General features: G+C 39.8%; 1 protein-coding gene across 2 annotated transcripts in view; it reads right to left on the bottom strand.

The window, feature by feature from the left end:
* Nucleotides 1-26018, bottom strand: part of SERTAD2 (SERTA domain containing 2) — a 116934-nt gene extending 90916 nt beyond the window's left edge. The window contains exon 1 of one of the 2 annotated variants that reach the window (XM_007189743.3): nucleotides 25427-26018. The gene's annotated coding sequence lies outside the window, so the exon portion shown is untranslated. Of the gene's footprint in view, nucleotides 1-24855; nucleotides 25299-25426 lie in introns of those variants that run through there. The other variant, XM_057558517.1, reaches the window with a different exon arrangement.
* Between the last annotated feature and the right edge of the window lie 434 nt (nucleotides 26019-26452).

Below are 26452 nucleotides of genomic sequence, written 5' to 3'. Positions count from 1 at the left end.
TAAATTATTCAACAAGACTGAATAAATATCCACGTGCAAGTATCTGTTTGCATGTGAAGTTGTCTACCTGCTACTTTTAACATCTAGCATAGTATTTTTCAAACTACCGATCTTAATGTCATGAAATCAGCTAGGTAAATTATAATCAATATTTCTTTAAAATGAACCACAATAGAATGTAATAGAAAGTATCAGAATGCCTTGTACATAGTGAGGGTAAATACTGTTTCACAATTTTTTTTTTCAATTAAATGTGTGTGTGTGTGTGTGTGTGTGTGTGTGTGTGCTTAAATGTAAAACGTATTTTTTACTATGGTTTTCTGTCAAAACATTTGAAAGGCACTGGTCTGACATGTTGTAGTGAGCATACATGCTGGGGAATTTTCTTCCCAACAAGCATGTCTTATCCTGGGCAATACCCACCTACTCACTTTTAGTCCTATGGGTAAACACACACGTGTCGCCATGTTTCTACATGACCCCCATCTCCCTAACCCTGCTGAATGACCCAGGGATGGACACATGACACACACTGATCTGAGTTTCTTGCCTATGATTTTTTCTTAACTTGGCATTCAGAGAACTTTTCAGTGACAGAAGCTATAATAAAAACTGTTGGTGGCCATGTTGCCAGCCATGAGAAGGAATGAAACAAAAATGCAGAAAGAGACAGAGATGAAAGACGGAGAGAGTCCTGGCCACGTTCAAGCCGACTACGGTACTGCTCCTCCCACAGTCTGGTGGCCCAGGCCTTTCTTAAATTCTATAAGTCGGTAAGTCTCCATTTTCTAAGTTAGTTTGATAGGTTTCTGACACTTTCCGTCAAACAAATAGACAGGCAATGCCTGTTTTTCTCCTAAAGTCTTGGGGGCTGAAGTGATGAACTGAAAATTTAAATAATGAATAATGAATTGAATGAATAATGAGTTGGGTTCTTGCCCTAAAATTTATGGAACTCCCCTTCACCACCACCATTTATCACCTAAGAGGGAAAACTGGCAAAACCCACAAAAAGCTATAAATATACATAGATTTTTAATGAAATTCAACTTTGGTCTTCACTACCAAAATGAAATGAGGGACACTTTTGGGTAAACATGGTAAGTGAAGGTAGGACCCTCACAGCCTCTTCAGCAAAGTTTACATATGTACCATTTACAGTATTTTACCTCTGTCTTTGGCCTGATTTGAAGCCAGTGAGACACATCATGGTAGAAAGGTACTACACAGACTGTAATCAATGGGGTATCTGGTTATTTTTTTAAAGCTAACCCCAAATCATTCTATCCACTTCTTAGGCCCTGGAGAACGGAGTGAGGACAGGACCACCTGATTATAAGCAAGTACTGCCGAGTGTGATTCAAGGACCTAGAGGCAGGAACGTGAGAGAATAAACGGAGGAGCCAAACCTGGAGCAGACAGAGGTGAGCACGATCCAAGCCAAGAGACTGGGAAATTGAACGCAGCTTTTAAATTAAAGAGAATTTTCTCTTCCTCTAAGAATATAATATAATATAGCTTCCTCATATATCTGCTTTACTGGAAGCTAGTTTGGCCTTGAAATTTATAATCCAACTGCCTTTGTGTATACCTGAACATGTCATGCAGAATACTGCACAAACTGACCCGTTTACACAATGAAGTTTGTTCAGCTTTGGAAGTAACTACTGAGAAAGACAAGTTTAATTCTGGTGCAAGTTAGGTCCTATAAAGGCATTCCCTGAGCATTTTTGTTGGCCAAGTTTTATATAATGGAACTTGTAATTATTCTGATCAATTCTGCATCCCCTATCAACTCAGCCTGACTTGGAGACTGCCCAAATTACCAGGAGGTTCAAAAAGGCTCTCCAAGCTCTCGCTCACCATCAGTTCTTTGAAAATGTATGCCAAGGAGTTAAAAGGTATTAGCAGAGCTTTTATAACAAGGCACAAGTGATACACGATTTTCTCAGTCAAAACTTCTAGGGACAATGCCTAAAGAGAAATCCAGGGCTAACAATCAAAATTTGATTTGCTTTTAATCTTCATACTTCAGCTTCTTAGGGATAGGCAGCGTTCGTTCTTCTGAAACACTCCCAAGTGGCCACAGTTGTCATTTTTCTTACAAATAGAAGGTCATATAAGAAAGGGCTTTTTCATAAATGTTTTCCAGAAGACTGAGACCAAATCTGAGTTATCCATGAATCTATCCGTGACCTTCTTAGTCTCTTAAATGACTGAACACTTAGCACTGGGGCATTTCACCCTGGAGTAAGTCTCCCCCACTAGATCCTAAACTCCCACAAGCCTGGTTCCAGCACAAGGCTTCGCAAAGGGTAACTGCTTCTGCTGGAAGCTCAAGTCAAATTAGCTCCTGGGATGAGGACTCTAGCCTCTGTTTAAGGAGGTGTCCTTTTTAAAAGAAAACGCCACCTGGTCTGAGGCTGGGGAAATGGGCTCTAGTCCTCTGCAATTAACTGGAGTTTCACTTTCCTTATGAAGGGCTTTACTCTGGGTAAAACAATGTGTATTAAAACCAAATGGTCCCTATGGTTCATTGTGCACTACTCTTCTAATTCTGCGTAAGAAATAACAAGTCTTCTCTTTTTTTATTGGATTATTAACTTCAAAGTCAATCAAGAAGCTGCCCTTTGATGATACAGTTTACTGGGAGCAACAGGAACCGGTCACTAAGCTCGATTTGCTGCCTGTGGTTTTCTGCGCAGATGCGAGAGCGAGAGGTGGGAAGACCATGAAGCTGGGTGTTATCAAGGTGCTTGTTCCCGGCTCGGTGACAGGAACGCTGGAGTCAAAGGACAGGGATTCCAGTCGAAGCCCTAGTACTGCCTACTAGCTGGGTGCCCTTCGACCAGTCATAACCTCTCAGAACTGTGTTTTCTCACTTATAAAGGCGAAGGGCAGTACCTCACGAGGTGGTTACAGCTGCAGGTGTTAAATAAAATAATGCTCATGAGAGTGATTATGAACTGCAAGGCACCATACAAATCCAGGTGGTATCATCATTCGTACCAAATCTGCCAAAATGGTATTTTCCAACTCTGAAATGCTAAAATAAAAAGCTAATGCTTTTATGGAAGGCTAAAATTCAAATTCCACCTTGTTTTCTGCTCATATTTTACCCACTGTGGAACACATAGCCAGATAATTACTTAAAAGTTAAAATCTAAGGCCAGCTGGGCTCTCCCACTGCTCTCCCACTGACTTCACTTATCTAACATCTGTCCTCTGCCCTTACTACTATGTGCTTACAATTACAAACAGCCGCTTGCAGTGATGAGAAACTCCACGCTGTTAAGTGACAGACTGGGACACTTGAAGCATCAGTTTTTTAACTTAAAGCTGGGTTGGGGAGACCCCCTGCAGCCTTTCCTGTAACAAGTGGGCATGGGCTTCCCCCAAGGGCAGCGCTGGGGAAGCCCCGCACTGGTGCGCACACTGCACCGGTGGCACTGCCCCCACTGCTGGGGCGGCTCACTGCACTGGCCACTCCACTCCCCCAGCACACCCAGACTTTGAGACTTCACTGCCCAACAGAAATGAGGGGCTCTGACTGGCAGCTGTTACTTGCTCCTTATTCTTTGCCACAGACAGAAAGCAAAAGATGGTGAGAAGGCAGTGACTTGTTTTCTTTGTTAAAGTAGATTTGATGTAATACCCTTCTATTCCTTCAACCTGCTATAATTTTTAAAACCAGCAGTACTGTCTTTTAAAGGCAAAGCTACTTTTTTTCCATTCAGTGAAATAAAAAGCAAAATAAACAGCTCTTTTGGTTCATTTTAAGTTATGCAATAAAATATGTTTCTTCCACCCCAAACGCACTTTTTTTCCTTGGGTATACCTTTAGTCAACTACTATAATAGATGCTAGCTTATTGAGGTTGCTAACATAGTTAATTTCTGATTATCACAGTTTCATTTAAAATTCCTTTTTGAGTGCCTACTGTATACCAAAGTGCAGTTTTAGAAAGCAGTTTCTTTTTTTTAAATTATATTTGCCTTTTTAATACATAGGATTATGTATTAAAACATAATACATTTTTTTGTCAGGGGTAAGCTAAAATCAACATTAATTTGCATTCTCTAAACATACACTTCAAAATCAGGGGAGCTGGCTCAAGTTGCGGCATTCAGCAGAGAAGTTAAGGTCCGACTAATTTACTGTGTGTAGTCCACACACACCTAAACACCCTTCTACCTATTCTTCAACGTCACACTGAAAAACCGACTCAGAGTCAAAAAGAGAAAACCAAGAGTTATCTACAACCTGAAGTATTCCCAAACCACATACACAACTATAAATCATGAAAGGTCATTGTTCTTTTTCACTTTTTGTAACTGCCTGAAAATAAACTAGAAGTGGGTATGTGAGAAAGACAACTACTTATACAACAAATAAGTTATATTTTAACCAGTAGCTCAACTCTCCCCTCCTTCCCAATAAAATTCTGATTTCTAACTAATAGAACAGCCCCTTCATGTTAGCTTTGTCTCTTCCTGTTAACAACACAAAAGAATTACGATTTTCCATCCTCTCGATTTTATGTAGCTTTCAGAGGCCAAATGAAGAACAGGATCTTGTTAATAAATCTTTCCAATTAGGCTGGTGAGTGTAGACTTATGCTAGATTTTTCAAAAGGCTCTCTCCGAGGCAAGGAAGTGGGTTAATGTATTGTCTGGGAGTTTCCGAATGCAACAAGACTGTATCTGATTTTAACGCACAGATGTCTTGACTGGGAAAAAACTCATAAATCATCATCCCACACATTTTAGATGGGAGAGGAAGTAACAGAACAATTAACAATTACTAAAGAAGTTATTTAACATAGTAAAAAGAGACAAAACAGTGTTTAGGAGGCCTGAATTTCAGTCATTCCACCACTGGCTAACTTTTTAATTCTCTGGACTTGAGTTACCTCATTTCTTTTGATTTCCATTTGCATGGAATATCTTTTTCCATCCCCTCACTTTCAGTCTGTATGTGTCCCTAGGTCTGAAGTGGGTCTCTTGTAGACAGCATATATATGGGTCTTGTTTTTGTATCCATTCAGCCAGTCTATGTCTTTTGGTTGGGGCATTTAATCCATTCACGTTTAAGGTAATTATCGATATGTATGTTCCTATGACCATTTTCTTAATTGTTTTGGGTTTGTTTTTGTAGGTCCTTTTCTTCTCTTGTGTTTCCCACTTAGAGAAGTTCCTTTAGCATTTGTTGTAGAGCTGGTTTGGTGGTGCTGAATTCTCTTAGCTTTTGCTTGTCTGTAAAGCTTTTGATTTCTCCATCAAATCTAAATGAGATCCTTGCTGGGTAGAGTAATCTTGGTTGTAGGTTCTTCCCTTTCATCACTTTAAGTATTTCATGCCACTCCCTTCTGGCTTGCAGAGTTTCTGCTGAGAAATCAGCTGTTAACCTTATGGGGGTTCCCTTGTATGTTATTTGTCGTTTTTCCCTTGCTGCTTTCAATAATTTTTCTTTGTCTTTAATTTTTGCCACTTTGATTACTATGTGTCTCGGCGTGTTTCTCCTTGGGTTTATTCTGTATGGGACTCTCTGCGCTTCCTGGACTTGGGTGGCTATTTCCTTTCCCATGTTAGGGAAGTTTTCGATTATAATCTCTTCAAATATTTTCTCTGGTCCTTTCTCTCTCTCTTCTCCTTCTGGGACCCCTATAATGCGAATGTTGTTGCGTTTAATGTTGTCCCAGAGGTCTCTTAGGCTGTCTTCATTTCTTTTTATTCTTTTTTCTTTAGTCTGTTCCGCAGCAGTGAATTCCACCATTCTGTCTTCCAGGTCACTTATCCGTTCTTCTGCCTCAGTTATTCTGCTATTGATTCCTTCTAGTGTAGTTTTCATTTCAGTTATTGTATTGGTCATCTCTGTTTGTTTGTTCTTTAATTCTTCTAGGTCTTTGTTAATCATTTCTTGCATCTTCTCAATCTTTGCCTCCATTCTTATTCCGAGGTCCTGGATCATCTTCACCATCATTATTCTGAATTCTTTTTCTGGAAGGTTGCCTATCTCCACTTCATTTAGTTGTTTTTCTGGGGTTTTTTCTTGTTCCTTCATCTGGTACATAGCCCTCTGCCTTTTCATCTTCTCTGTCTTTCTGTAACTGTGGTTTTTGGTCCACAGGCTGCAGGATTGTAGTTTTTCTTGCTTCTGTTGTCTGCCCTCTGGTGGTTGAGGCTATCTAAGAGGCTTGATGGGAGGCTCTGGTGGTGGGTAGAGCTGACTGTTGCTGTGGTGGTCAGAGCTCAGTAAAACCTTAATCCACTTGACTGTTGATGGGTGGGGCTGGGTTCCCTCCCTGTTGGTTGTTTTGCCTGAGGCAACCCAACACTGGAGCCTACCCGTGCTCTTTGGTGGGGTTAATGGCAGACTCTGGGAGGGCTCACGCCAAGGAGAACTTCCCAGGACCTCTGCTGCCAGTGTCCTTATCCCCACGGTGAAACAGAGCCACCACTCACCTCTGCAGGAGACCCCCCCAACACCAGCAGGTACGTCTGGTTCAGTCTCCCCCAGGGTCACTGCTCCTTCCCCTGGGTCCCGATGCACACATTACTTTGTGTGTGCCCTCCAAGAGTGGGGTCTCTGTTTCCCCCAGTCCTGTCACAGTCCTGCAATCAATTCCCACTAGACTTCAAAGTCTGATTCTCTAGGAATTCCTCCTCCCTTTGCCGGACCCCCAGGTTGGGAAGCCTGAGGTGGGGCTCAGAACCTTCACTCCAGTGGGTGGACTTCTGTGGTATAAGTGTTCGCCAGTCTGTGAGTCACCCACCCAGCAGTTATGGGATTTGATTTTACTCTGATTGCGCCCCTCCTACCGTCTCACTGTGGCTTCTCCTCTTTCCTTGGACGTGGGGTGTCCTCCTTGGTGAAGTCCAGGGTCTTCCTGTCAATGATTGTCCAGCAGCCAGTTGTGATTCTGGTGCTCTCGCAAGAGGGAGTGAGAGCACGTCCTTCTACTCCGCCATCTTGGTTAATCTCTCCGAGTTACCTCATTTCTAAAATAGAAATAACTACAATTCTCCTGCTGGTCACACAGGTTTCTCATTAGGATTATATGTGAAAATTCAAGGTCAAGTACTTCACAAACCATTTTAAAGGGCTACACCAGTATTCCTGACATTAACGAATTTCCCCCTACTGCATTTATTCAAGTGTGAGTGAAGATGATCAAAGCCAGTGACAGGCCTTCAGCAGATCTGCCAGTTGAGAATCTCTAAAGTGGGTCCGCTATCACTGCTGCATGGGGTGACGTCAGGCTGTTGTTTACAGGAGAAGAAAGGCTGCCAATTTCCCCTGAGCAGAAGACTGCAGCGGCCAGCCTCCTTGGCTGCGTGTGAGCAAGAATGGACTCTTTATGTGAGGCATGTGTGGACATGCAGTGGTTCACGTGCGGGGCACCAAAACAAGAAGACTGCTTTGTGTGTGCACACCAGCACACGCTTTGCGCCTGAAGTTGTCACTAAGAAGGCTGAGCAAAACTGATCAAAATGCAGCTTTCACTTCTGTTACTCTGAAGGAAAAAAAAAAAAACAAAACCTGCCACTCTCAGAAACTTTATCCTCAGTTTTTTTTAAGTATTTTTAAAGCAGAACGATCAATTCTTCTAGTTTTTACAGACTCCTCCTCAAGTTATACAAACATTCACTAACAAAAAGAATTATTGAAGATCTACATCAAAGCACAAAATATATTCAGACTGCAGTAACTAAGTTTTATAGGAACAACTTCATTTTCAGAGTGGCTGGCGTTGCTTCCCCCTGTAAGTTCAGGAAGTACTCGCTCAAGTTTAACACACTCTAACTGAATCCACTTTGGGGAGCTATTTTGTTAAGTTTATTACTATAAAAGAAAAAAAAGTCTGGCTTATTAACATATGCCCATTCATGAAATTTCCTGGCAGAAAGCAACCTTATATTAAGTCAAATTTAGAAGGGCAAAAAGAAAATATGGGATACATTCATTATACTCTTTCTTCAGCTATCCATCACCTTCTGGGATAGTAGTCAAATCAGGAATAATATGGGAACAGATCGTGTTTATAACCAGCACTGAAACTTTACTTCAGACAATAAATCTAATATAAATCCTAACACTGGAACACTGAAGAAGAGATGTGGGAAATATTTTTGGAACCCGGAAATGTATTTTCTTTGGTCCTGTTGTAAGTACATTTATCTGTAAAGGAGAGAAACTATTGCTCAGGAATAAAATGAAGTCGAGGAAGAATCCCGTGTTCTGTTTTCGGCACTGCGGCTGATTATAGTATAATCCTAGGTCAAATACTTAGCCAAGATATGCCTTGTTCTTAGTATCTGAGAAATGGGGATGATACTAGCAAGTATTACTTTCCAAATTTTAGGAGAACCTAAGAAAAAAAGATACTGAGTGGAAGCCTTATGCAACACTGTTACAAGAATTATAAAATAATAGAAACATGGGCTGGGAATCTTGCCTGATATTGGCCAACTCCTTGGAGAGCTGGGGAGGAAAACGTGCTAAACAAGTAGGAAGTGTTATTAGCACTTCCTTCATTTTATAGTTAGACATAACAGTAGCAAGAAATATATGGCACTAGTTCAACTTTTCCAGGGCTGGTTCCAGCAAGTAACATTGACCGCATATTCTTAAACACATCAGAAAACCTGAAGGGCCATCCTGGGCGCCTCCTTTAACATGAATGCTAAAAAAGGATGCCAGAAAACCTTGCAGAAAGATGTGGAGTAGATTAAACATTATACATTAACATACACCGTTATAAAATGACTGTTGCCAGTTTCATTCCTTCATGTGGTGAAAGACACCTGATCACACAAGTCAATGATGATGCAAAACAATGATAACAAAATGGCGGCACGTAGTAGCAGTGCTAACCTGACAGTCAGGGATGTTTTAAAAGTATAGGAATTTTACTGACTGAACAGAGCAGTGATTAAAACACAGCATCACACATCCTGAGTCAGTACAAAGTTCATGAACTTTTATTTTTAATTTAAAAGAAATAAAACTTTACATAAAGAGAAGCGGTCAACTTGTCAGTCAAGGAGATAAGCAAGAGGAACAGTAAGAAAAATCAAATTGATGGTCATCCTCACACTTAATATGTTCCCCTATTACAACTTACTTAAAATTCTAAAATCAACTATTTGGACTTTATTTCTGTCACCCTTTCTGGTTGTCAAATTGACAGGATCACTTTAAAGCAATTACAAATACACACCAAGAAAATGAGAGCATATGAAGAGTAGAAACTGATAACTGGATTGACCAAGTGCCTGAGTTTCCACTTGACACCTCGTGTTAACTGCTGTGCTCCAGGATACCAAAAACATCACCTGCTCTATAGCACGCTAGTCAGAAAAGTCACAATATACTTACTCGCTATACATTTGCTTCACAAACTGCCTCCTTGGGAGTACAAACGTTCCCAAGAACTCACTACTCTAGTGCTCACAGATGACTACTGAATCATTTCAACTTCAAAGACATACATAATAAAAGAAAACTCAGCTCTATTTCAGTAACTGAACAGAACTTCTCTTTGCCAAGAACTGTTTCCTAGTCATAAACATGTCTTTTTTTTTTTCCTCATCACATAATGGCATACTGAATTTGCACTAATACCTGCGCATCCAGTATTCAAAAGTTAAAGGATAAGTAGTCTAAAGTGCATCTCCTTTTGTATTCCTCAAATAAGAAGTACGGATACTGCCAGGTAGAATGCCAACAACTTGGACCGAAAAACAACTTGAAAGCTTTCAAAACAGGAATTCTCACACCAAAAATGTTTATAAGCATACAAATGGCTAATATAAGATGAAGCAGAAGAACAAAAGAAAAGGCTTCCACATTTTATTTCTTTCCCCAAGGGCGCAGAGCTGCATTTTTTGAGCACCCACTGTTTGTCTCCTGGCCTCCAGATTTCTCAGCCTCACAGCAGTCCTTTCCCACTTTATTTTAGGAAATAGGAAATCTGTTTTTAAAAACCCATTTTCTTTTTTTTTTTAATTAATTAATTAATTTATTTATTTATTTATTTTTGACTGCATTGGGTCTTTATTGCTGTGCGCAGGCTTTCTCTAGCTGTGGCGAGCGGGGGCTACTCTTCATTGCAGTGAGCTGGCTTCGCATTGTGGTGGCTTCTCTTGTTGCGGAGCACGGGCTCTAGGTGCGTGGGCTTCAGTAGTTGTGGCACGCGGGCTCAGTAGTTGTGGCTTGTGGGCCCTAGAGCACAGGCTCAGTGGTTGTGGCGCACGAGCTTAGTTGCGCCACAGCATGTGGGATCTTCCTGGACCAGAGCTCGAACCCATGTCCCCTGCATTGGCAGGTGGATTCTTAACCACTGCGCCACCAGGGAAGCCCTAAAAACCCATTTTCTTATTCATACAATTACTCAAAAATAAAAATCACAGTTTCTCCAAAAGAAGTAAAACTTGTCACCAGAACAGTTGCCAGAGACCATATGAAATGATTAGTAGATTACACAGATGGACAAAAAGTGGTAGCAACAAGCACCTCTCTTCCATCACCTCCCCTCAACATCGATTCTTTGCCCATCTCCCCATCCAGTAATCAGGTGAGAGCAAAACAGAAAAAAAAAAAAAAGGTCAAATGCTTTATATCTCTATTGGTGATCCTAAATTAACCCAAATAGAAAACGCTTCAGTTTTCACCATGTTGTTCTTATGATGCATAAGTACTGCAAAAAACAAAACCAAAAACTTACGACCCCTGTTGATCTAGTGCACTTACCACTCAGCAGTCACTACATTAGCCACAACATGTGAAATGGGTTGAAGTGGAACATGACAACGGTGCTGAGAAGACAGGAGGGCCCCTGTACCAGAACGTTTTCACACTAAGTTAGGACTCTGCATCTCCAGCAGAGTCCATGACTTGGTCCACAATAAAACTAAATTTATGGCTAATTACAGACAAATTTCCTAACAATCAAAATTTTCAACCATAATACAATTCCAATAATACCCTCAAACTACCGTTTGTTTTTGTCCGGCTGCAACTTAAAAAAAAAATTTCTCAAAACTCAAAGTTGACCAGTAAGTGTCCCCAAATGCCTCATGCTCAAATATATAGCATATATTAAAGATGCACAGACTGAATGGCACGAATGGTTAATACAGCAAAATGGATTCATGGCCGGAACATTTCTCCATGGTATATGGGTCTTTCAGAAATAATAATCTTTAAGTATAATCTCTTTTCCAAATAGGTTTTTCAAAGCTACTGTAAATATACTTTTCTTAGCTGATCAACAATTTTTTGTTGGTCATGCTGCAATTTTTCAGCCAAAATAAGAACTTCTTACAGAAAATGAAAACAATAAATGACCTGGGACAAAAGCAGTTTGCCCTTAGAATCCATTCCACACAACTTTAGACCCCGCCCATGAGAAGCTCCCAAGGCAACACATTTGTTACACAGCAAAGGGAATCTTGTCCACTAAACTTTTCTGCAAGGTACTAAAATTTAAAATTTGCCCAAACAAAACCAAGCTTCACAAGTTACAGTCTTATGTCTCCCTTTTTAAAAGTAACCAACAGCACTTTGAGGAAATGCAATACAAAGTTCTAACTTTTTCCCCCCCAAATTCTAGCACTTTTAACTAAAATTATAGCCACAGTGTCCCTTCTCTAGTTTCTTTAATAAAATACAATTTATTTCAGAATTCTGCTTTCATTGTGCTGCTTCGTAATTTAAAGTTTACAGAACTTTCATTTGAGATGTATAAGAAACATCAAAACATACTTAAATAGTTTTTTATTTTAAATTTATTTATTTTATTTTTGGCTGCGTTGGGTCTTCATTGCTGCGTGCAGGCTTTCTCTAGTTGTGGCGAGCGGGGGCTACTCTTCGTTGCGGTGCGCGGGCTTCTCATTGTGGTGGCTTCTCTTGTTGGGGAGCACAGGCTCTAGGCGCACGGGCTTCAGTAGCTACCCGTGTCTTCTGCATTGGCAGGCGGATTCTTAACCACTGCACCACCAGGGAAGCCCTTAAATAGTTCTTTTAAAAAGTATCCCTCTGGCTCGAAACAATTCATGCCAGCAGACGCTTTGAATTATGGATGGAACCATTCAAAATCTGAGTATTTTCAGTATTCACAGAGCTTACTAGAGCAATAGGTACCTCATCAACACTAAACCTAAAAATGAAAGACAAAGTAAAAAAACTGTAACTGAAAATTTAGGGACAACCCAAGACTTAGCATCTTCCAAGTCAAGAGAGACACAAGACTTTCACCCTTCTTCTGTTCTTTCCATGGAGGTTGGCAGGAATCAAATAGTCTACTTGAGGGGTCAAGAAGAATCAGTAGCTCTCCTTCAAGAGTGATCCCATCATTTAGGAAGAAAATTTTTTAAAAAGGTGAAGATCTTCCCACGTGATTGGCTTGTGACAATGTTGCAGGCTTCGCAGGTGATTCAGGAGTGCTTTAGAAATTCCAATGGGGGAAAATATGACAATCCTTCTCTACATACTTTGAGAAGGGCATGCGTGAACAAAGACCCACCAGTGTGCACACATACTGGAAAACGCATCTTTAAAAGACTACTTTCTCACAGTGGGTGAGAGAGGGCTCAAGATCAAACAATCCAGAAAAGACTGACTTGTAAATCAGACACAATTCTATTTAGAAAGTGCGTTCTAGAGAAACTAGAGTGGCTAAACTGCCTTGATAAACCTGGCTAACCTACCATGATAAGCCTAGATATTCCCAAAATATCAAAGACCCGGTCTATCCTGGACAAATAAGGTACTGTATTTCAAATACAGTGCTTTATTTTGCTGACTTTTCCACAGGTCATGGTGCATTTCTTTTAAATAAAGGAAAAAAGTCTATTTCAACTCTGTTGTTTTACGAATAGCGAAATTAAAGAGATTTCTGTTCCCATTTGATCTGTCTCTTGATGAATACATGCACACTGTTGACAGTTTCCCTTCCCTGGCTTTGGAATAATATAAAGTTGAAATACATAAGAAAAAATAAGAAGGGCCAAGATAGATTAATGGAAGGTACCTGACCAAAGTGCAAAATTCACATAAAATGCTATGCCCTAGAGCTTCCCTGGTGGCGCAGTGGTTCAGAGTCCGCCTGCCAATACAGGGGACATGGGTTCGAGCCCTGGTCCGGGATGATCCCACATGCCGCAGAGCCGCTGGGCCCGTGTGCCACAACTACTGAGTCCATGCGCCACGACTGCTGGGCCTGGGCACCCCAACTGCTGAGGACCACGTGCCTGGAGCCCGCGCTCCGCAGTGGGAAAGGCCACCACAGTGAGAGGCCCGCGTGCCACGGCGAGCAGCGGCCCCTGCTCACCGCGGCTGGAGAGGGCCCACGCGCAGTGGTGAGGACCCGGTGCAGCCAAAAATAAATAAATAAAATGAATAAATTTATTTAAAAAAAAATGCTATGCCCTAGATACTGAGGTTAGAGGACAGGTAAAAGACCAGTTGAGAGAATCACTTACATATACTTACTAGAATGGAGTGTAGCAGTGTCAAAGGAAGAGAGAATTTTCCGTAAGATAAAAAAGAGACAAGAAAAAAATAGGAATTAGCATTTATTAAAATCAGCTGTGTATTGTTGCTTTACCTGTTGTATACCAATTAATAATCATAGAGGTAGATATCACTGTTCCTATTCTATAGCGAGGAAACGGAGACTTGGAGAGGAGTAATGAACACTGTTAGTGGTACACCCGACATCCATTCCTCCCTTCCTCTCCCTAAGAGAACCCCAGCCCTCTGGTCCAGATGTGGGCAGAGATGCCCAATCAGACAGAAAGACGGACAGTCCACACCTGTGGAGGTTTCTGACTTCTTCTGAATGCCATAACATAAGCATGTGAACCAGCTTGAGGAAGGAGCCAAAACAGACGTGGGAGCCAGCAAGGAATCCAGCTGAAAGCCAAAAGACGCTAAGAACCTGAGCTACAGAACTGACCAACCCTGGAGCCCGCCGTAGCTCTGGATTTGTTGTGAAATAATAAATTTCCTGATGATTCCAGCAAGCTTGAGGGTGGTTTCTAAAAGCATCCTGATACATGAATTCAACTTCTCCGAGGTCACCTGCAGTAAGTGGCAGAGCAAGAATTTGAACCAACATCGTTCTGGCTCAAAATGGGGCTTTTTCCACTAAACCACACTGTGGCATGAACTTTGATAAATTCTTTTTCTCATGATACAATCATGCGACGTTAGATCTAGAAAGGATCTTACCTCGGCATACATAAGAAAAGGCATTTACCTTATAAAAATGTTTGAAGTAGTGGCCTTACTTGCAAACACAGATAAGAAACATATCTTTAGCAAAAATTCCCAGAATTCCATATTCTGCAGAACTTCTCACTTCATATGCATTTAACTTTTAGCAGAATGTGAATTCATACATCTTTAATAAATGGAATTGAGCTCTTGAAAAGCATTCCAAGTTATTATTAATATTCTTAGGTGTGATAATGGTACTGTGGTTATGTAGGAAGATATCCTTATTCTTAGGAGATGCATATTGAAATATTTAATGGTAAAGAGTCATGATATCTAAAACTTACTTTCACAGGTACAAAAAATTATACATATAAAGAAAGGGAGACAGAGAGTCATAAAGCAAAATAAAGCAAAAAGTTAATAATTACTGAATCTAGGTGGAGGACATATGGGTCTTTACTGAATTATTCTTTCAAGGTTTCTACATAGTTGAAAAGTTTTACAACAGAAAGTTTGGGTGTGGGGGAATATGGTGTGAGATACAGCCCTGCAGAGCACAGTGTGGCTGTACATTGGAATAAGTTGAGGACTTTCAAAAATACTGAAACCAGGGCCTCTCCCTGGGTTGTGGCCTGGAGATGGGTGATTGTAATGTGGCCCTCTTGTATGGTAGAAGGAGCCTGAGCTTGCAAGGCAAAACTCATTAATACCCTGACAGCCCCAATCCCAAAAACACAACTCAAATTTTTTTCTGGAATGTTTTTTATTCATAAAAGATTGCCGTTTTAGGGACTTCCCTGCGGTCCAGTGGTTAAGACTCCACGCTTCCACTGCAGGGGGCGGGGGGTTTGATCCCTGGTCAGGGAATTAAGATACTGCAAGCTATGTAGCGCGGCCACACACACACACACACACACACACACACAATTGCCGTTTTAAAGTTAACATAAGCATTAATTCCAACAATGTAGAAATTTCTCTGAAACACACATTGGGTGACATAAGGAATACTCAATTAAAATGAGACCAGGACTCTAACAGATCGATAACGAAGCCTTCTGTGCTGTGCTCAAGACCACGAGGGCAAGAAGAATGGAGCAGCCTCGGTTATTCCCTAAACAAATCTATCCATAGACTCTATGGTCCAACATGCCAAAATTTAATTTATAAAAATGCAATTTAAAAAAAGGAACAATATTTAAGGAGAAGCATTAAGCCATTTAATCTCTTTAAAAAAAAAAGTCCTACTAAAATCATGCTCTTTACTCCACGCCAAAGATGAGTCACAATCCGTTAAACTATAAGGAAAGAAGAATTCCTTGAAAAATACACAACTCCAATTCTCCAAATTCAAATTTGTGCAAATTACTTAAAAATACTCTAGTGAGCATTACATACAGTAGAAAGCTCTCTAAGGTCCTATATCTAAACTTCAGCTGGCACATGAGTCTCTGCAGTTCCATTTGTCTTTCTTAAAATCTATGTGATCGGGGTATGGGATAGAGGTAAATAAACAGTAGATAAAATTTAAAAAGAAATAAAAAATAAATGACAAACTTTAAAAATATAATCTTACAATAGAGATTTTATCTTGAAAAATATACCTTACAACCTAGGTGGCTTTTTCTTAAAGTTTCATTGATATCCAATAAATGCATATATTTAAAATATATAATTTGATAAGTCATGACATATCTATATACCCTTGAAATCATCAGCAATCAAGATAATGAACATAACTATCCCAGGTGGCCTTTAAATCAAATAGATATGTGATGGTTCTAGCACAGATACAGTTTCTTGGAAAAGAAACAATTAAAAAAAAAAACTGTCTCCATACAAGTGTCCAAATACTTTCATCAACAGCTAAAATAAACATTAAGGCTTTAGATTTTTCCCCCTAATTTAAATCTAACAGACAAGCATATATTGTGTTATTCTACCTTAGATTTAGGTCCAAATAAACAAATATACTCAAAAAACAAAGAAATTCTTAATATTTTTAAACGTGCAGGAAAATGGAAAACAAAAGCCATAGTCACATGGCATTATATTTTAGAATTTAAACACACACACATCAGGAATCTCAGCTAACTGAAAAGCAAAACAATTTAGAAAGATCGTACCTACATATTACAGCAATATATAGACTTCCTAAGTTTGGCATATTAGGCCCAGGGCATGCCCATCTCACAGGCAGGACTGCTCCAGGCAAAACTGCTCCAGGGAAAAAGAGTGTGTCTTCAGTAACTATCAAAAGTCTCCATCTCCACTTCTTTCCTCCCCTTTCAGTGTTTCTTCCATTTTTCAGGGAACTCCCCTTGTGTACAGGGCCCTCATTGATGTACCAGCCTTCCCAAATCTCTGGAAAACTTTTTGTTCTCAAGAACCCAAACCATATCCATTGTGTGCCCATATACAGATCTTCCTCAACTTACAACAGGGTTACATCCTGATAAACCCATGTAAACTGAAAATACTGTAAGTCAAAAATGCATTTAATACACCTAACCTACCAAACATCATAGCTTAGCCTAGCCTACCTTAAACACGCTCAGAACACTTCCATTAGCCTACAATCAGGCAAAATTATCTAACACAAAGGCTACTTTATACTAAAGTATTGAATATCTCATGTAAGTTATTGAATATTGTACTGAAAGTGAAAAACAGAATGGTTGTGCGAGTACAGAATAGTTGTAAGTGTATTAGTTATTTACCTCGTGACTATCATCACGAGAGGATCGTGTAGCATACTGTCAGCCCAGGAAAAGATCCAAACTCAAAATTCCAGCTCCATTTTCTACTGAATGTATAGAACTTTCACACCATGGTAAAGTTGAACCATTGGAAGTTGAACCACGGTAAGTTGGGGCATTTGTATTCTATTTTTGGTTCAGAGTCCCTGCTTCCCTCGGGGATAGCTAGCGAATGTATTGATAATAAATGGCTAGGGTGTGTACTCCATTTCCTTTCCTTCTTGCTGAGCAGTTGCAGTAGCTAGAAAAGGGACTGTTCTACCCTTAGGTGCCTAAGGCACAAAGATGGCCATCTTTCCCAAACTTAAAAGGATTAAAAACAAAAACAATAAAAGGAAGGATGGATTCCCATGAAGGCCATTCAGGACTTCCAGAAGGCAAGTCCATTTGACCTTGCTTACTGTAGTGGCCTACACCAGACTTTCCATCAAGTTAAATCTCATATTGCCCAACACAAGAGACAATTTTCATGTGGGGATCTTTTGTCTCCCCAACTGGACTGTGAAAACCATTATGGACAGGTGCCATGTCTATTAGTCTCTGATACCCCCAAGCACTTGGGACATGTGTTAAATATTTATGAACAAAAATAAAATAATTAATGAAAATCATTCTATTATATCATACTCGTACTATTTGTACCGCAAAAACACATATATCTTCTTAAATATTTGAGGTGGAAATGTACACTAAGAGTTTTATTTGTTTAGGAAATTACATAGTTTTTACAATCACAGAAACAAAAGATTAGTTCTTTATATACACTAGACAAAGGAAACTTAAGATTTTCTTGTTAATTGTGCCATATAGCTGAGATGACTACATTTCCATTGTGCAATTTTCAGTGATACACATTTTTTTCAGGCTCTGTCACAAAGAAAACAAAGCAAAGTGAGAAAACAACTTCAAAGGTGTAAAGAAAAGCTAGGAGAAAAGCTAGGAGAAATTTCAGACCATGTCCAATGTAAGGTTTCCCAGGGTTCATAAACGAGGATGATTTCATGATTTCTGGTGGGAACATCGACAACATTATAGGGTTTTTAATATTTCAACTCAAACTCAAATAGAAATTGTCCATTTGAATGCAGTTTTGTGTCAGGATTCAGTTTTAGACTTTTGTACCAACTTAAAAGGTATAAAATCCATATGAAGAAATCTTGACTTTTTTTTCAAACCATTATTACACAGTGTTTAGTTATCACTACTCAAAATAGTAGATAACAAGCTCTAAACACATCAGAATAGTTTAGAATGTAATTTCTACAAGGACAATAATATTTGTTTCTTTTCTTCACTGCTATAATGTATATGCCTCGTAAGAGTAGCTGGCACATAGTAAGTGCTCAATAAATCTGTTGAATGAAATGAATAAATGAATGAAGTCAGGAATGGGATATAGGTTTACAAAAGAAAAAAAGAAAGACCAAGCTTCTTCCAGGAGGCATAGATTTTACAAAGTACAATTTCTGGAAAGTCTCTTATTTAATCAACTCCAAAATGAAGTTTATCTAACCCTATATTTGAATTGTTTAAATAAAAAGTAACAATGGACTGCTTGTTTTGTAAATCAAAAAGGGGATTCATTTCATTTAATCAAATTGAAAGGTTTTCTACTACCAATGTCTGAATAATGTCAAGTATTTTAAGAAACTATTAAACATATAACTGATTCACTTTGTTATAAAGCAGAAACTAACACACCATTGTAAAGCAATTATACTCCAATAAAGATGTTAAAAAAATAAGAAAGAAACTACTAAACATTCTCTCCAAATCAATGGATTTGAGTCCTTAGAAAATCTTTTTACTCAAAGGATTTTTATGTAAATCTTTTTTGTTTAAAAATACATATTCATTTTCATACCCTTTGATCTTCTCAGTGAAAAGAAGCCTTAAAATCAAAACAAAATTAACTCAAAGGGATACATTTCATTTGAGCTGAGGCCACTGGAAGACAATAAAGCTAATGGTTACTTCACCAGGAACATTAGTCATTCAACAATGGCGAACCCTGGAAAACCTCACAGTGGACAGAGTCTGAGGTTCTGTCTGGTTTTACGGAGTTAAAAACAAAACAAAGGACCTGCTCTTCATGTCTAATGTGCTGTTCTCAGGCCCACTCGCCCCCCACGTGGTCAGGTGGCCATGGTCATAGTTCAGACTGCCGCCAGGGCTCGCCCAGCACTGGGCGCCGAGCAACACAAAGCCTGGATGTTTGAGCTGTTTCAAGGTAATGTGGACAGAAAAAATTCTGTGGTTAACCCCCCAAAATAAGAGATTAATAGAAAAGCAGTAAATAATAAACACATCGTTATCGTCCCTTTTTACCACCTCACATGAGTTAAAACTTGGTTTTAGGTTTACAAAATGGCCCCTTAAGTTTTGTGTAGATAAGATGATCAGAGAGCTCATCTTCTGAAATAAGGCAAAGCAAATTTTCTATATGGAAGGCCTTTGCCCCAATCTCATAAAAGCAGACTGAAATAGATGAAAACCCCTATTTCATGCCTTAAACAGAGGCAAACGCAAAAGAGAGGCAAAGAAAAAAACCTGTCATAATCAAGGAAAAAGACCAATGTGAAAAGAAGAGCAAAATGAGAAAGATGCCACATTAAAAGAAATACAAATTCAAGTGGTAATATTAAGAAAACTGAAAAACAATGGTAGAATAAAGGGAAGAAGGTTGTGAAAATCAGATAAAATTTAAATAAAAGGTGGACTGTTTTGGTCATTTTATTTAATATGTTAAAAGTAAACATTCAATACTACAGAGTTGTACGTAACATCACACAAAACTTTATAAACATCAGTGTGGACTTACATTCAAAAGTAGAAAAGAAATCTGATCGTTCTGAGTTTTCATCAATTGGATGTTGAACAATAAGGACAAAAGGACAATACACTTTTAAAAGTTGCTTTCTGCTTAGCAACCCTGCATTTGAGGATGACTGTTCACTATACTTAATATTAGTTGGAACAAAAAATATTTCTTTGTATGTCCCACTTGTTTTAATAGGTCTTACTCTGAGTACACTAGAATTTCATTTCCACTTTAAAAAGTGATAATATCAAAAGGTTGTGACAACTCTTCTGTTAAAAACCAGAGAGAGGGAAAGCTGAATTCAAAGAAACTGACATAATGTGCTAACTCTGGGCTTTTTGACTTTTAAAGACTCAGAACTCATTTTTAGGGACAAGAGGAAAAAAAAACTAGTTTCTTAAAATACAGCCTTTACATACCTGTCTTCACTCACCTTCCTAAATAAAAGATTCGCTGGAGTAAATAAAATCCTTCAAGCCACTATATTCTGAAATGTGCACATTTCACTGTATTCAAGGTACAAAAATAACTGAGGGTAAGGAGGGGTCCTCTAGCCAAGTAAGCCTTTTGAAATTTAAAAGTAAATAATCTAATTTTTCTCTTTGAATATACTGCTGACGAAACTGATACATCTAAACATTTTTTCCTGCAACACACGTGAAAGTTTTACAAGCTTTAAGTTAATAAAATGTATTATCTCCTAGATACATAAAGTTTGTTCTTATAATATCAACATCTGCTATAATCCAGGATATACCAAAACTCAATGTTAACATTTAAAATCCCTTTCAAAGTTTCTTGGCTCTTTAGGTACCTTATACTTTCTTGTGAACATACCAGTAAGAAGTCTCTACAAATATAAAGTTAAAAGGAAAAATGCCCTTCAGACAAAAGATCTAAAGTCACAATTTTTTAATGACAAACAAATGTCCATTTCTAAATGCAAATGTTTACTTTGTATTTGCTTGCACCCTGTCCTTCTCCAATGCTTTTAAAAAGCACTTACAGGGCTTCCCTGGTGGCGCAGTGGTTGAGAATCCGCCTGCCAATGCAGGGGACGCGGGTTCGAGCCCTGGTCTGGGAAGATCCCACATGCTGCGGAGCAACTGGGCCCGTGAGCCACAACTACTGAGCCTGCGCGTCTGGAGCCTGTGCTCCCAACAAGAGAGGCCGCGACAGTGAGAGGCCCACGCACCGCGATGAAGAGTGACCCCCGCTTGCCGCAACTGGAGGAAGCCCTTGCACAGAAGCGAAGACCCAACACAGTCAAAAAAATAAAAAATAAATAAATAAAGTGAAAAAAAAAAAAAAAAGCACTTACAACTTACCCCTACAATGTCCTCTGTGAGTGAGGGCAGGGTAACTGCCTTCCCTCTTCCCACTGAAAGGATAAGAACACTACTCAGCCATAAAAAGGAACGAAATTGAGTCATCTGTAGTGATGTGGATGTATCTAGAGTCTGTCATACAGAGTGAAGTAAGTCAGAAAGAGAAAAACAAATACTGTATGCTAATACATATATATGGCATCTAGAAAAATGGTAGTGATGAACCTAGTGGCAGGGCAGTACATAGAGAACAGACTTGTGGACACGGCGGGGGCGTAGGGGGAAGGGGAGGGTGGGACGAATTGAGAGAGTAGCATTGACATATATACATTACCGTGTGTAAAACAGATAGCTAGTGGGAAGCTGCTATATAGCACAGGGAGATCAGCTTGGTGCTTTGTGAGGACCACAGGGGTGGGATGGGGAGGGTGGGAGGGAGGCCCAAGAGGGAGGGGATATAGGTTACATACAGCTGATTCATTTTGTTGTACAGCAGACACTAACACAACATTGTAAAGCAATTATAATCTAATAACGATGGAAAAAAAAAAAAAGGATAAGAACAGGGAGAGTCCTGGAGGTTAAGTGTAATGCTCAAGGTCATGTGCCAGTCGGTAGCATGGTTCAGTCTAGAACTCCAGGGACTTTAATTCTAAGTTTATGTCAATAGATAACACAAAAATAATTTTCCTCTCCTTTTGATCACTGACAGAGTATATTATTATCCATTTTCCTAATGTTAAAAGACAAGGATAGAAATCACAGGCCCTAAAGGTTATTTCTATTCCTCTTCCTCTTCCTTCCAGACAATTCTTCATCAGAAACTTCACTTTTTTAAAAGTTGAAGACATTATCTACATCTGTAAAATACCAATAAATACTCAAATGTCTTCACCAAAACGAAAAATGTTAAATGAAAGAGATATGAGCTACAGAAATAATGTCATGCTGAAATGTGTTAAGCAAAAACTCAGACCTTCCATCTTACAGACCAGACACTTAAGTGTAGTTTCTAAGTGCCTATAAATTAATTTTTTAAAGTTTCATTTTAGATTAGCTGCTTTAAAAGTGTATGAACAAAAAAGGGCGACTTTTTAAAAATTAATTGTTTTAGCCAGTGAAAATACAATATATTCAACTAAATTGGATAACTGATGATTTGGTTAGACAAAGGATTATATATATAAAATTACCCACATTGTACTAGATAGTTCACATATTTGAAAAGTTTTAACAATGTTATGGAACTCTGTAACACTTCTGAGTAGATTAGTTTTCAGATTTTGTTACTGAGGATATCTCTTTCATGAAAGATATTTCTTGCATTTTTATAATTTCAGAGGGCACAGTAATTAAACTGGTTTTATTGACAAGTAAAGCAGAATGATTCTAAAAATGAAGCGGGTGGCACAGGCACGATCAATTTTGCTTATTTAAAAAGATAAATTACCCAATTGTGTAATGCCTATTAAGTGTGTGGTGAAGTTAAAGTGCTTTATTTACTAATTACATATACCTTCTTTATGATTCCTATTACACTATTTACTACGCTTATTTGAAAAGCTAATTATTTATTAAGACTGCTCAAGAGAAAGAATTTCACTCTTGAATGGAAAGAGAAATAAAGCTTAGGTCCTTAAGGAAATGATATCGTTTTATTTCCGCAGTGTTGGTTTGATAAATTCTCTTTATTATTATTAATTCTGAAGCCGATAATAACATCACATTATCATTTGGGACATTCAAAATCTAATTTGTATAATTTGTATTAATTATAATAACATCCAACTTAGTTACAGGAAGTCTGGGAGTCAGAAAGTCTTTCCGTAAAAAAATGGCCATGTCAGGTATTAAAAGAAGATATTTGATATGTACTTTTCAGAATATTTTAAGTTCAATCTTCAAAATGAAAAATATTTTCCTAATAAAACATGTTATAATTCCCTCTCTATTTCCAAAAATAGTAATTGAGAACATAAAAATTCAACTCAACACCACAAGTAATAGTATGCTCCATAATATCACTTACAATGTCATTCAACTACTCATAAACAAATTGAGAATAACATTGTTTAATTCATTCTACAGCATTCATTAAGCCTATCTATGTACCAGGTACTCTGCTGGGCACCTGGGATTAAATTATGAATGAAACACTATTCTTACCCTCAAAGAGCTTTCTGTTTAGTAGAGGAGAAAATCACATATAACAGCAAGTATGTGATAGGTTATCATTATAATAGTGGTATATATATTTGGTTATGCAAGTTTAAATGAAAGAGTGATCAACTCAACTCATCCAATAACTCACTTTCATAAAAACTCATATAAACTTTATTGAAAAGTATAAATCCCATAAATCATCATGCATATGGATAAGAACTCCGCTTATTTCATTGACAGAAATAATTCTTTATCTTTACAAAAAGTATAGTTCTAAAAAATATAGTCACCCATTGTTTCAAGACATACCAGGAACAAAACAGAATTAAACTTGAAAAGATGTACCAAATACTAGTCAAACTCATTCTGACCTCACAGTAACCCTATGAAGTACATTTTTCTATTATCCCTGCTTTATAGATGGGGAATCTGAGGTTACCTCGGCCAAGATCACAAGGATAGCAAGAGGAAATGCTGGCACTTGAACCTACAGTCTGGTTGTGGAGGTCCCCTTAACCACTACACCACACATACTCTCCGTGGATGATGATGATGGTGACGATGATGATGGGGCAGCTAACAGCAAGTACTCTGTGCCTTGTGCCCTCTCAATTATCCTTAAGGCAACCCTTAGAGGAAAAGTCATCCCTCCCATTTACAGGAGAAAACCCTCACAGGCCAGGTTTGAAACCTGCCTAAGGTCAGTCAGCCATACAGGGATAGTGGCTAGATTCAAACTCAGGCAGCATGGCTCCCCTCTGCTCTGAGGCCTCTCAATAATTCAGTCTTACACTCAAGAAAAAGACCACATGATGAAATTTATTAAACAATTCAAAAAGACTTTGTATAAGTCTTCCTGAAACACTCTGCAAGGTTTTGGGGCTTATGATAAGCATTTCCTTATGACAGCACTTACATTTGAGTCAACTTTACTACTTTGGGCTGATCATAAACACATTTCTCCTCTTTAAAAAGAAATCTTTCTGTAGAAACTTGGCAGATTTCAGTACAGGAACAGTCTATTCTCTACAATTAAATTTATCAACAACTTATTCTGGTTAGTCTGAAAGAGAAGGAGAGAATGAACTACTAAGAGGCCTTTCCTGTACTTTAATATTTCAAAACATGTTTGGTTTGGCCTAATTTGAATCTTGTGGACAACTAGACCAGAACTTGATTCAAAAAGAGGAATACTATTTTAAATAGGCTGAATTCTCAAAAGCGACCTCAGAAGGTGATTCAGAGTACCTATTTCTCATAATTTTTAGTTTTATCTCAAATTAAATATTAAAGATGCATAGGGCAAGATTCTCATAAAGCATATATGGCCAAGTATGTGTACTTTTGAACAGCCAACAACCAAGAGACCAAATTAAAATTTTGTTCAAGAGCAATCAAGTATACAAAAGAGGGATATCAAAAGAAAAAAAAAGCCCTTTTTGTCCTTAGCACACCCCACTGTGCCCAGTGACGGAGAAATAAAAAATTCTGTGTTTTAATTTCTTGCTAGAATAGAGGTGAGCTAAAGATGAAGTGTCAAGCTGGATTTCCATCTTACCTTGCTTTCCTCCAACAGGTTCAACGACTTCATAACCTTTACGTTAATATTGAATTCACGTTTTTTTTCAAAAGGGAACCTATAGAACTATTTTAAAATAAAAATAGTAAGCCATGCCACAAGGCAACCTGTCTTCTCTTGGTCTATCTCCACACATTCAAATTAGAAATACCTTTTACTTTGCCTTTATTGAATAAAAGTTTAACTTTGATTTGGAGGAAAACCTACCCATTAGCCGTTTTGCACTTTTTGCAGGTCATACAGTCTATCAGATCACATCGCTGACTATGACCACTCACTAAGAAAGCATGCCATTACAGCTCATTTTATAAGCGTTATAATGCCCCGATGGTGGAAGTCTGGCAATACCTAGAAATACAGCAAGGCTGGTGAATAAGGAGTCGAGGGGCGGGGGAAGAGGGAGTGAGGGGGAGGCAGTCGCCACCTCAAATCCACGCCTGACCGGGAACCTCCAGCCCACAACGTGATCCCTGCCCTCCCCAGAGTGGACCGGCTACAACATTTTTCTAGATTCTCCCCCACCCCTCCGCCAACCCAACACGGTACTCACCCTTCTCTGAAGTCGGCACCGGGTCCAGCCCCGAGACGGGTCGGGGTGGCAGCGAGGGAGGGGACGTCTGGGCTGTGGGCGGAGGGTGTCGCTGCGTCACTCGAGTGCAGGACGCTGAGTTCGAGGGGTGGGAGCGGAGAGGGGCAGGAAAATCAAGTCACGGCCGCAAAGGGACAAGGAGAAACGGGGGGAGGGGGGAGAGCCCCTTCCCTAAAATAAACCCACCGGCCCCTGCGACCCCCTTGCCCAAGGGAGGGAAAATAAAATCAGGGGAAATAAAAGACTGACAAATAAATCCCTAAAACGACGAGGAGCGAGGAACAGACTTTAATTTAAAGGGGTGAGATTGAGCGAGGGCTGGAGGGGAGACAGAAGTGGCTCTAGGTCTATCCCATGCCTTTGCAGTCCCCAAGCAGAGGAGGAGGCTGGCTGAGGGGAAGTTGCAGCGGCTCCTGAGGAGGAGGCGGAGGAGGCGGAGGAGGAGGTTACACCGTAACAAGTACAGACAGCCATGGATCAGAGGGGCGCTGCGAGAAGGGGCGGCCGCGGCTGGGCGAGCGGCGGCGGCGGCAGCACCGCCTGCTCGGCTCGCTCAAGACATTTAATTGGATTGATAGGTTGTGCAGTGACTCACAGACTTTACAGAGTCGTACAGCAGTCCCCGCCCAGCTGGACAGGGGAGACGCGGCGGGGACGGGAGGGGAAAGGGGGCCTTGGAAGAGCCGGGAGGGGAGGAGGCGACTGAGAAGGCGAGGCGTTGGGGGGGGGCGGGGAGCGGAGCGAAGCCACCCAGTGGCGAAGCCTGCCGCTCCGACGGGCGTGGGCGTCGGCCAATGACGGCGGGGCTCGATAGGCGGCTGGCTTCGCCCCTGGCCCAATGAGTCTTCTAAGGACACTGCCGCGAACTGGAGGAGGTGGGGGGGGAGTGGAGTGGGGGCTGGGGAGAGGTGGGTGGACGTTGAAAAGGGGGGGTGGAGGGAAAGATGAGGCGCCAGAGACCGGCGGAGTCACTCTGCCCTCCTCGCT

Source organism: Balaenoptera acutorostrata, chromosome 12, assembly GCF_949987535.1.
Source record: "Balaenoptera acutorostrata chromosome 12, mBalAcu1.1, whole genome shotgun sequence".
Taxonomy (NCBI): domain Eukaryota; kingdom Metazoa; phylum Chordata; class Mammalia; order Artiodactyla; family Balaenopteridae; genus Balaenoptera; species Balaenoptera acutorostrata.
The sequence above is the reverse complement of the archived record's forward strand: the minus strand, read 5'-3'. Positions and strand labels throughout refer to the sequence as shown.